The sequence below is a fragment of the Nyctereutes procyonoides genome, unplaced genomic scaffold (assembly GCF_905146905.1).
Source record: "Nyctereutes procyonoides isolate TBG_1078 unplaced genomic scaffold, NYPRO_anot_genome, whole genome shotgun sequence".
In the NCBI taxonomy this organism is placed as follows: domain Eukaryota; kingdom Metazoa; phylum Chordata; class Mammalia; order Carnivora; family Canidae; genus Nyctereutes; species Nyctereutes procyonoides.
In genome coordinates, this window is record NW_026575122.1 from 31,292,301 (window position 1) to 31,304,363 (window position 12,063).

Here is a 12,063-nt window from a genome sequence, read left to right on the forward strand (position 1 = left end):
AAGTCACTACTTTTCAATCAGGAGAAGAGTTGAAGTTTTTCTTCAACCTTTCAGAAGAGTAGGGGTTGATGGTTTATAGTACCTGTCCCAGAAAAATATCAAAGTACATTTAAGGAAAATTTAACCACAAAAAAACTTTTAAATATATCTTTCTCCATAATTTCAGATTCTAAATGATTCTAGAACACATCACTTTACTCATGGTGCCATGTCTTTTGTCACCTATGTGGTTAATTCCTCTCTACGGAGGTCTTTTCTCTTTCTTTTCTTTTTTAAAGATTTTATTTATTTATTCATGAGAGACACACACACACATATATAGATAGAGAGAGAGAAGCAGGCTCCCTGCAAGGAGCCCGATGTGGGACTCAATCCCAGAACCCCAGGATCATGCCCTGAGCCAAAGGTAGATGCTCAACCACTGAGTATGCTTTCTTTCTTTCTTTCTTTCTTTCTTTCTTTCTTTCTTCTTTCTTTCTTTCTTTCTTTCTTCTTCTTTCCTTCTTTTCTCTTTCTCTTTCCTTCCTTCTTTTTCTCTTTCTCTTTCTTTCCTTCTTTTACTCATTCTCTTTCCTTCCTTCTTTTTCTCCTTCTTCTTTCCTTCTTCCTTTCTCCCTTCCTTCCCTCCTTCCTTCCTTTTTATTTCTCTTTCTCTTTTTCTCTTTATTTCCTTTCTTCTTCTCCCCTCTCCCTCTGTTCTTCTCTTTCTATTTTCCTCTCTTCCTTCCCTTTCCTTCCTTCCTTCTTTTTATTAGTCACTAGACTTAGATATATTCATAACCATTTAATATAGTCCTCGCAACAATGAAATATAAATAATTTACGAAGTTATTTTATAATTTGGGAAACTGAGTCTCAGAGATATTAGTAACTTGCCTAATGTAACAACAGAGCCTGAATTCAAACCCAGGACTGAAAGAGTCGAAGATTAGTAGTTTATTTTAGTGGTTTGTTTCTAAACTACTACTGTTGAAAAACAGTAATGTTTTTTGGGGGTTATTAAAAGCTAATTTTAAAGCTAATGCAGAGAAAGAAAAAACACTGAAATATATAAATCAGGAATACAGCATATTTTTATAGCCCTAAGCAAAAGATAGAGCAGAGAAAAAAGAACTGAACAAGGATTAAACGTTAGTTTCTTCAAGACTCTTCTTGATGTATTATAAAAATTGATCATGTGTCCCTAAAAGCCATAATATAATTATCTGGATGCAATCATTTGACAATGAAATGCAATTCTTCAAGTCTACTTTGATATTCGAGGACAGCAACGATGGCCTCCAGGGACAGAGAATAAAAATACAGACAGAGACGTGTGAAAGGACATCATTTACAGAGTAATCCAAGATATTTCACCGCTGGTTTCCCAGCTGACTCCTTATCAATTAGCATATGTTCCTCCAAAGATAAGAAAGGAATGTTTGGGTTTCTGTTTAGGGATTTCCAGTTGGACAGATGGTGGGTCAAGTGATTGGATGCTCCTAGGGGGGTCCAAAATCCTTAACTAACTGGCCTAAAATGTGATCTACAGGGTCTGGGTCTCTGGTTTCCTAGGCTCATCTCCAGCACTCCTGTCTGGCTTTCCTTTCTCCTCCACCACTTTCCATACTTTTCCACCATACCTACTGTCTTATTTCCAAGGTCCTATGCCCAGGCTCCTTCTGTTTCAGGATCTTCACCTTTTTACTGCATTTCCTTGGCTCATCCCACTCTCCCATTCCTTCTCTCCCATCTAACCTCTTGTCACCCTCTCTTATTTATTTTTCATGTCACTGCTTATACTTTTCTTAGGTCCCCCAGATAGCACGGGCCATGGGTGGCCCCTGCCCCAGGTTGAACACTTGCTAGTTCCACATACTGTTGCAAATGCTTTACATGTGCTATCTCATTAATCCTGACAACAACCTTTGGAGGGAATTACTCCTATAGTTCCATGGCATAACTGGGAAGACTGAGGCATGAGCGATTAAACAATTGGCCCGCTATCGCAGGGCTGGTACAGGGAAGAACAAGACTTGAGCCTCCTTGTTGGATTCCAGAGCCCATCATTCTCAACCACTCAGCTAAACTTCCTCTCTTAGGAAACCCTACATGCTCACTCCTGGCACTTATCCTCATAATTATTTGTGAAATTATTTGGTTTCCTTGTCCATCTTTTGTACTATATCTTCTGTAAGAGCAAGATCTAAATTTCAATGGTAGCACCCCATCTAACATTGTGCCTGGAACATAGGAGGTAGCCAATAAATATCTGAAGAGTAAACAAATAAATAGATGATTAAATGGAGGGGCAGATGGATGGCAAGATGAATGACTTTGGCGACTTATGTCTTTAAAAACATGGTACCTATGAGTTTTGGATTTTAAGCTTTACATGTAAACAAAAACCCTGTCCCTGCAGTAGCCACGTTATCATCTTACACAAAGTGCAGGATACTTGGGGCTACATATTTTGGACAGACTAGGTCTTGGCTCACCTCAACTTTATTTTTCCAGTGGGAAGCACTGGTGTAGGAAGCCCAGATCCAGCCAAACGTTTGAGAGGTCAACACGTTACAAAACTGGCGTGGGGCAGACAAGGGGTAAAATAAAATGGTAGGGTATTTCTGTGCTAAAAGAAACCATAAAGACCACCAAATTCAACTTCTCCATGTTATAGTAGTTGATGTAGCAACAATTCTTAGGTGCTGGGGCCAGATTCCTTCAACCATATCTCTGTCTGTTTTTAGCATAGGTGAAGGAATTCAGAAGTGGTCAACCAGTGTCCTCCTGTCTGGCATGCTCCGCTGCTGTCAAAGATAACACATGGTGCATTTTAGAAAAGCCACGGGACTGTGATACGACTCTTTCATCCAGCTATGGAAGACACAGTGACTGATAATAACTTCAGAAACATCACCTACTTACAAAATGTCTGAATTCACACAAATCAACAGTCTTAAGGCATAAAGCAATTATTTTATAGAAGTACGAGGTCGAACAATGGCTTCCAAGGAAAGAGCATTTTGCAAAGGCTTTCTATTTGAAAATTGTATGGCTTTTTTTGTTAAGATCAAAGGCTGATTGATTTCAAAGGAAGGACCCCTCCGAGTATCTTTCCTTATTTGGTGTCCGACTTGCATGGAAATACAACTCCAATCCCAATGGTTGTATAGGAAAGTATTGCACGGAGCTCAGGACTTGGAGCTGGAAAACTGTCCTCCTTCTAGCTGTGACCTTGGGCAAGCCACTTGACCTCCCTGAGTCTCAGTGTTCTCATCTGCAAAATGGAGCTGGTGCTTCAACAAACACTTGTACAAAGTCTTCCAGGGGTGAAGTTTATGAATGATGGGGATCGCTACCGTTCATCAAGTACCTGCCATGTAGTAGGTATTTTACCTGCATTACCTCACTCTACACACAGCAGAATCCTGTGAAGAGACTTCTCTCTCTCTCTTTTTTTCTTTCTCTCTTTCTCTTTCCTTCCTTCTTTTTCTCCTTCCTTCCTTCTTCTTCTCTGCCTTCCTTCCTTGCAACAACACAGATGAAACTGAAGCTTGATGGCTAACATCAGTGGACAGAAAAGCAAGGGTCCAAACCCAAGTCCACTGACACCACCATCTTTGCTCCTTTGGCTCAGCTTCACATACAGACTTGCGTGCAGGAAGGTGCTTTGAAAACTGTGGAGGGCGAGATCTGTGTGTCGTTGTCTCTGCTGGATTTATGCTCTCCTCTTAAATTCTTTTTTATTCTCCATTGTTAGCTTGAAGTGAAATCCTTAGGGAAACTTCCATCAACCTCTGAAATTCCCTGGAAAAGAAATACAATGGAGCTTGCGGTAGCTTTTCCTGCCTGCCTGTCTTGTGTCTCTGCCCAACTTCCACATTTTACAGGCAAGAAGAGTCGCCGTGTGGAGCTCTCCAGAGACCCCACAGCTGGGACAAGGAGCCAAGCCCTCCCTCTCTTCCTCTCTTCCCAAGTATCAGAGTCTTTTAAAGCAGGATCCCCTCATTTTCCAGCACAGTCCTACACTTCACAGAGCACTTATTCTCTTGAAGATAATCTGCCATAAAAATCTTGAATGTTTGGTGTTGATTATTTTATTTTATTATGTATTTTCCCTAGCTTTGTTGAGGTATAATTGAAAGATACAACTGTGTATATTTAAATGTACAACATGATGATTTGCTGTAAGTATACATGGTGAAAATATTGCCATAATCAAGTTAATTACCATATTCATCACCTTACATAGTTACTTTTTTTTCTGGTAAGAATGCATAACATCTATTTCCTTAGCAATTTTCCAGGATATAATACAGTATTATTAACTGTAATCACCATGTGTACCTTAGATACCCAGAACTTATTCATCTTATAACTGGAAGTTTGTGCCTTTTGATCAATATCTTCCCATTCCCCCCATGTGCCAGCCCTTGGTGACCAACATTCTCCTGTTTGTTAGGAGTTTGACTTTTTTTTAAGACTCCATATTTAAATAGTGAGATCATATAGTATTTGTCTTTCTCTCTGTCTGACTTATTTCATTTAGCATAATGCCCTTTTGTTTCATCTGTGTTGTTGCAAATGACAGGACTTCCTTCTTTCTATGGCTGAATAATATTCATATATATATATATATATATATGTGCTATATATAACATTTTCTTTATCTATTCATCCATCCACAGACACTTAGGTTGCTTCTTTTAAGTGCTGGTGACTTTAAATCCTGTTGTCTCACACTTCCTTGTCACTCCTGTGGCTGCCAATAGGTTTGAAGGGGGAGTCCACACCCAACAGCAACAGCCAGCATTGTGATGATACCTGGTTGTCAGGAGATTCTTTGGGTCACTCTCTGTACTGCTTTGTAGTGAACTCAGATTGGCTCCGTGTCTCCACAGTGCTGATACCAGGTGCTGATACACAAATTCCAGAACCACTGAGGACAAAATAGAATAATGGCAAACACAGGAGAATGCATTGTTTAGTGAGTGAAAATTGAATGAAGAGACAGATAAAAGGCTAAATTACTAAACCATTGATTTTTTCCCCTCACTCTCAGGATGGATTTTTCCCCCCTAGATGGAAACATGTGCTATAGCACTACATGGTAGTATTGCCTGGGTGACCACAGAATTTATTGACCAAGCCAAATAGCCTATTGGAGTCTCCTGTGAGGACAGTAGGCATATCCCAACAGCCTTGGGTGGGTCAGGATGTATGGTCTCCCCAGTATCACCCATTATATCCACCTTGGACTCCAGGATCTATCATCTGAGGTATGCTTCTAACTGAGACATGGTGTGTTCTGGCCACACACAGCTAATAGGTAGTTGCTGCTCATCAAGTGCATAGTTCTCATTTTACTCTTCTATTCTGCTCCCTACCAAGCTTCAGTTTCTCAAATGTGGAGATCAAGAAGTGGACTCTTTGATCAGACTTGAGTTTCAAATCTAGCCCTGCCAATTACGGGCTGTGGGACTTAGTCAAGATCCTTTCACATCACCAATTCCCCAATTTCTCACCCTTGAGGTGAGGATAATAATAGCACCTGCCTCCTGCTGTCATTATGAGGATAAAATGAGCTAGGTAAAGTGATTGACATGCCTGGCACATAATGAGTGTTCAATACACACTTGCCAAAATCACTAGCTATTATTTAGTGTTGGCAAAAAGGCAGAGATTATAAAATTCCTAAAGGCTAATAAATACCTAAGACAATATCCTTCTGGCCTCCTGGTAAAATTAACTCCTTTTCCTGTTGGACTCATACTCTCACACTCCTACGGTAGTATCTATAGTCCAATATGCCCAACTAGATTTGTATTTGAATCTATTTCCTTCCACTCCTTTCTTCTTCCTATCACCATTTACCTGGCACTGCCTTGTTCATCATGGTACATGTTCAATAAATATTTGCAGAATTCATTTGAGAGATTGGTTTAGAAAAGACTGTCCAAATTCTTTTTCAATTCAGTAAATAAATGCATTACTTTGCATCGTATCTTTGAAACCACCCTGTTTGCTCTTTCTGACTGGGAAGTGTGTAGTTTAAGTTAAAGGCCCCTAGAATAGAAATCCAATCTTGGATTGAGGTCTGGGATCTGGGCCAGCAGACTCCTGGTTTGTTGTGCTAGTCCTGGGAGGGCAGCAGCCAGGGGAACTAGAGTGGAAACAATGGGAGTGGGAGAGATAATCTTGGATTCTGTCTTGGTCCTGCCATGAGCTTTGTGGTTTGGGCTAACTCTGTATCCCTCATTGAACCTCACTCCCTCACTGAGAAGTGGAAATAATAACATCTATATTTGTAGTTAATCTAGGATAAGAGATGATATATATAAATTGTGTTCCATGTAACTGGGAGTTCAATAATGGTGGTTAATGGTCTCCTGGACATAGGTCTACTTATCCAGGTAAGAATTCCCAGCCAGACTAAGATCAACTTAGATGATCAACCATAAGACAACTGAGGGGTGCCTGGGGGGTTCAGTCAGTTAAGTGTCTGCTTTCAGCTCAGATTGTGATCTCAGGGTCCTCTGCTCAGCAGGGAGCCTGCTTCTCCCTCTGCCCCTCCCTCTGCTCATTCTCTCTCTCTGTCTCTCTCTGTCTCTATCTCTCTCTGTCTCTGTCTCTCTCTCTCTCTCATTTTTTCTCTCTCAAACAAAAAAAAATCTTTTTTAAAAAATAAGACAAATGAGCAGGAGTCATAAACAAATTGGAGTTAGAAAACAGAAAAGAGGATTTATCTTAAAGGGTGACCAGGCTCCATGTGCCTGTCTCAGTCTGTTAAGCATCTGCCTTCATCTCAGGTCATGATCCTGGGATTCTGGGATCAAGCCCCACATGAGACCTGTCACTGGGGAGTCTGTTTCTCCTCCCTCTGACACTCCTCCTGCTTGTGTTCTCTCTCTCAAATAAATAAATAAATTCTTTTGTAAAAAGATGGGTGACCAGGCTCAAAGCAAGGGGCAGACTTCTGTTGTAAAAATAGGCCCAAATTCCCAGTCCAATGTGGGCACCCATATCAAGTTAAACAAGGTATTTTGCTTGTACAGCAATTCTAGGGTAAATGCTGCTTTGTAAGCCCCAGCCTTGTTACTCAAGTGTAATTCAAGGGCCAGCAGCATCAAAACCACCTGGAAACTACCTGGAAATGCAGGTCCTCCGCCCCACACCAGACCCCTAAATCAGAGCCTGAATTGTATTAATATTCTCCAGTGATTTACATGGGCATGAAACTTTGAGGAGCACTGACCTGCCAGAGGCCTGGACATACCTCGTTAACTTTTTTAAAAGCAAAATCTGCATGAGTCTGACAGGTAAGGACTCTGAACTCCCACTTGGCTTGCCAGGTGGTTCACAACTCTCCAGGTTGCTGATTAGGTAGTGCCACATCAGCCCTCATGGTGAATAAGGATCTTTTTCTGGGATCCTCTTCCTTTGGAAACCTAGAGGCCTTCGAGCAGACCATCTAGTTCCAATCTGCTGATGAGGTGAAAAACAAAACCAACCAACCAACCAAATAAAAAGCAATGTTCACTCCTCACCTCTGACCAAATCCAAATATTTACACCCAGGCGTGGGTATTTTTTAAAGCTTACAAGTTATTCCAATGTGTGGTCAAGAATGGGAACCACTGCTTTCAGCCTTTAGTGTTTTCTTCACTTCGAAACTGTCTATAGTTTTGCAATACACACTGGGACTTAAGTATACGTTAATGTCTAGTTAACCCCAGTGGTGCTGGAGTAGGCTCAGAATGGCTTATATGCAAAGGGGAATTCATATGGGTGAGAATGCCAAGAGGTGGGGATAATTGAAGCCCACTTTCAAGTCTGGGTCCACATAGGCCTGCCTTAGGAAGCACTTAAGCAGTGCCTGGCACATAGCAATATTTCCACCAACAGCATGGTTATTATTTGGGATCCCACGCATACCAGAGATGGATAAACCTTGAGCCTCGGAGGTCTCATGAAATCGGTTTTAGCTGAGGGGGAGAAGACAGAGATGAACACATCCTTCAATAAACCTAAAGGGGCTAAGTTCTCAGTTTGCCAAGAACAAAACATAGCACTGAGAACTCTGGCCATGCTGGGGTGGGCGGGGGAGAATTAGACAAATGGCTGAAAAAAGTAGAGTCAAGAGACAATATGTAGGTAGTGACATTTTTCAGCACACTATTGGCTGTCCTGACACCACCCTTTCTTAGTTCACCTCTTCCTTCTCTACCTAAAAATGTTTTCTACTCCTTTGCTGAGGCATTCTACTTTCATTCTGAAATGAACTTCTTCCTTCCCTACAAGGTTGATAACACTCCCTCCTCCCAGCAGCAGTTCCTTTCTCTGTTTACAGTGCAACCTTTGAACCTGTGTCCTACAGCTTATTTTATTGGTTGCCTCAATGGCTTCTTGTTTATCTCTATCTTTGACACTATTTCTTGAGCTTCCTGGTCACAGGGATTCTTTCATTTTCATGCTTTCTGAAGTGCCTTACACACAGTAGGTGCTCTACCACTGTTGTTTGAAATTGAACAGCAGGTGACTGAGATTTGAATTGTAGGTCCTCTAGGCCAAAATGTACAGAGCTTTTCTTTCTATAAACCACTGAATTAGTCAGTCTCCAGTAGGAAACAATAACTACCCCCTCCACAGACACACACACACACACACACACAAACACACATGCATGCATACACACACACACACACTCTTCCCTTTATGGAGCTCGTGACTGTGTAGGCGTAAGTCAGGGAGTATTCATGACTTTGGCTGTGATGGTGATAATTGATGTTGAAATGAAAGAGAACACAGAGCAATAGATTACCCGAGATCAAAAAGAGAATATCTCAGAAAACTGTAGGCAATTCCAGAGCTGAATCAAACATTTCATGGAGTTTTGTTTACAGATTCCAGTTCCTGCACTTTTTCTATTCATGCATCAGAAGAATTATCCTTATAATACCCCCTAAGCATCCTGTTCATCACTGTGCCTCCTGGTCATTCTTTAATTAAAAATCTGCTCTTCCCCCAAGCAGCCTGAGGTGACCTCCAGAGATGGTTTGCTACTCGCTGGACCCAGAAAAACCCTACAAAATCATGCAAGTCAAGAGGTTCAAATCTTCGTGTTGACTTTAAGAACATGCAGTTTCAATGCCCAGGCCATCAAGGGTATGCATATCTGAAAAGAAACCAAGTATCTGAAAGATGTCACTTTGCAGAAACAGTGTGTGTCATTCCATCACTACAATGGTGGAGTTGGTAGGTGTGTGCAGGCCAAACAGTGGGGCTGGACACAGGGTCGGTGGCCCAAGAAGAGCACTGAATTTTTACTGCACTTGCTTAAAAATGCAGAGAGTAATGCTGAACTTAAGGGTTTAGATGTAGATTCTCTAGTCATTGAGCACATCCAGGTGAACAAAGCCCCCAAGATGTGACATAGAACCTACAGGACTCATGGCTGGATTAACCCATACATGAGCTCTCCCTGCCACATCGAGATGACTTGTACTGAAAAAGAGCAGATTGTTCCTAAACCAGAAGAGGAGGTTGCACAGAAGAAAAAGATATCCCAGGAGAAACTGAAGAAACAAAAACTTATGGCCTGGGAGTAAATTCTGCATACAATAAATGCAAATTTAAAAAAATCCATCATAATCCCAAACTGTTTTTTTTTTTCCCCCAGAAAGGAGTTCTTACCTGTAGTAATGAATTTATTTTTATATCCTTGCATTTTGGTAATGCAGTGTCATTATCTTCTCCAAGGACCTTCTGAGTCCTGAATCCTTTTGTTAGGTATAGGTCGGATCATGCACAGGTATCACTAGGCATGGCTTCAAGGGCTTCAAGGATTTTTCAGGTTGGAAAAAAGAACCATAATGATCTCACTAGGAAGCACAAGTAGGTTAAGTGTCCCAGTATGGTCCCTGTCAATAGAACAGCATTCAGTATGTGTTGTCCCTAACTGCCCCATCACTGAAGTCTTTGTTATGGAACTCAAATCCAGCCCAGTTTGTGAGTCAGTCTTGACCCAGACTGCAAGTAGGGGAGCCCCACCCTTGGGTGGACTCCTGGAATTAATTAATCCTGGCTGTCAATCCCGCCATACCTACACATGTGCCCTGAGCCAAGGCCTTTCCTCACAACCTGCAGGGCATTTTACAGGCATCATTCAACATGAGTAAGGGGCTGAGTATGAGGATGGGACTTTGTGCTCCTATTTTCCCGCTTAGTCCTTTAGTTGGGTCCAGGGGAGTGTGAAAAAGGCAACGTGATATATGTAATAGAAAGACCTTAAAATCTGGAGTCCAGTTAATTTAGATTCTTCTTCCCTTCTATCTCTTGGAAAAATAACTGTTCAGTTTTGGACAAACTGTATAACTTCATTTCTCATTTGGGAAGTAGGAGGGATATTACTTTCATAGCAGAGGTATGTGACGGTCCTAACATGTAGTAAGTACCCCATAATATTACTTTTATTTCTGGATTCCTTCAGGCTGGAGTCCTGTCCTACCAGCCCAACGAATCCATGGAGAATATCACCCCAGATTCTATACTCTGCTGCAAAGTCCTCCTAGCAGCTCCCTTCCATAACTCCTTGACTTCCACCTGAGTCCACTTCCATTACTCCTTAGAAGTGACAGCAGCCCAAAAAAACACAAAGGGATTTGGTTTGTTATGCTGGATTGGTGGTTGCTTCCTTGGGGCACACTTTTACAGTTGGTTCAGTTATCTCCATCTTGGCCTCACCTAGACCCAGACCCTCCCATCCCTCTGCCCAGGGCCAGTAAGACACGATGGGCAAGCAAAGTGTAATAGTCTTTCAGTATACAGGCTTTGGAGTTGCACAGTCCAAGTTTAAATCCCATTGCTATTGCTTCCACACTGTGTGACCTTAGGCAAGCTCCTTAACTCCTCTGAAGCCTCAGGTCCTCAATCTTGAAAAGGAGCTTCATGAGATTACCTACCTTGGAGACCATGGGGGGGGGGGCAGGGTAGTGGGGATCACTTGAGATAATACATAAAAAGCTTTTAGCAAAGTACTTGGCAGGTAATGAATGTTCTATTAATATTGGCTATTACTTTCTGCTCTGCTGCTGAACCCAGTTATGTAATAATGGTAAGCACTAATCACGAAGCGATTCTTCTGTCTTGACTACCGCTCACCTGTCAGTAGTTGGAATCAGTACACTACCGTTCTGCCACGTTAGCTCCTGTTTCTTCATGATGAATTTTGGAATAGGAATATTAGCCACACACACATTTGAGTGAGCTTTTATTTCTTTGCTTTATCTCCCCTATTCACAAGTGGCCTCAGACTTCAGGTTTAAAATAAGGAAAAAGTAGTCAGACAATCAGGATTCTTGCTCATCTGTGTCAGAGAAGTATGTTTATGACCACAAAGAAATGTTTGAGTCTAGAAGACAAGTCATCTGTAGGCAGTCTACTACAGTATTCTCAGTGAGAATCTTGAAAGGCCTGAATGAAGCAGAGGTATATGAGAGTAAAATAATAATAATAATAATGAATAATAACTAGCTAAGTGAAAGTTTTTTAAAAAATTAAAAAAAAAAAACATCAATTCTGGGCTTAAGAGTGGCCTCCATGTCAAAAATACAGGAAAACTACATTTATTAGAAAGCACGTGGGGGCCTCTGTGACCTGGAATCCTGTTCTCAGGACCACCACAACATGATTGAAATCCTAGAGCAACCAACCCCAAGGCTAACAGTCATCAGGTTCCAGGGAAAGACTGCCCCAAACCAGCTGACCTGTCTTTGGAAGAAAAGACAACATCATCACCCAGCCATGAAGCTTGGTGGGTTAGGCTGCCGCTGACATGAGGGTCAGAAATGGCGTAGGAAGGATCAAAGCATTTGGGTGACAGCAGCATTTAAAGAAAATAAAAGCACATTATTTACCTTCAATTCTCCCTGTATGAAGTATGTGTGAAGCGAAATATTGGTTCCTTACACTGGTAACTAAAGGTAGAATTCTGAATAGTTTAAGTTTTATAAAAGCATTTAATGATACTTAATGACTTTTTTAGAAAATAAAGTTTTATTTAATAATTGTGATTTATGTTCTT

General features: G+C 41.3%; 1 long non-coding RNA gene and 1 pseudogene across 2 annotated transcripts; one reads left to right on the plus strand and one right to left on the minus strand.

Annotated features, from left to right (window-relative positions):
- Positions 1–2,638: 2,638 nt before the first annotated feature.
- LOC129516926 (uncharacterized) lies at positions 2,639–9,938 on the minus strand. 2 transcript variants are annotated; one of them, XR_008665899.1, is made up of 3 exons: positions 9,675–9,938; positions 4,807–4,921; positions 2,639–3,789 (listed from the first exon to the last, which is right to left on the minus strand). It is a non-coding gene; the product is annotated as an uncharacterized LOC129516926 (long non-coding RNA). The 2 variants fall into 2 exon arrangements; XR_008665898.1 differs by having other exon boundaries at positions 2,639–4,921.
- Positions 9,033–9,589, plus strand: LOC129516925 (60S ribosomal protein L17-like; annotated as a pseudogene).
- Positions 9,939–12,063: the final 2,125 nt, after the last annotated feature.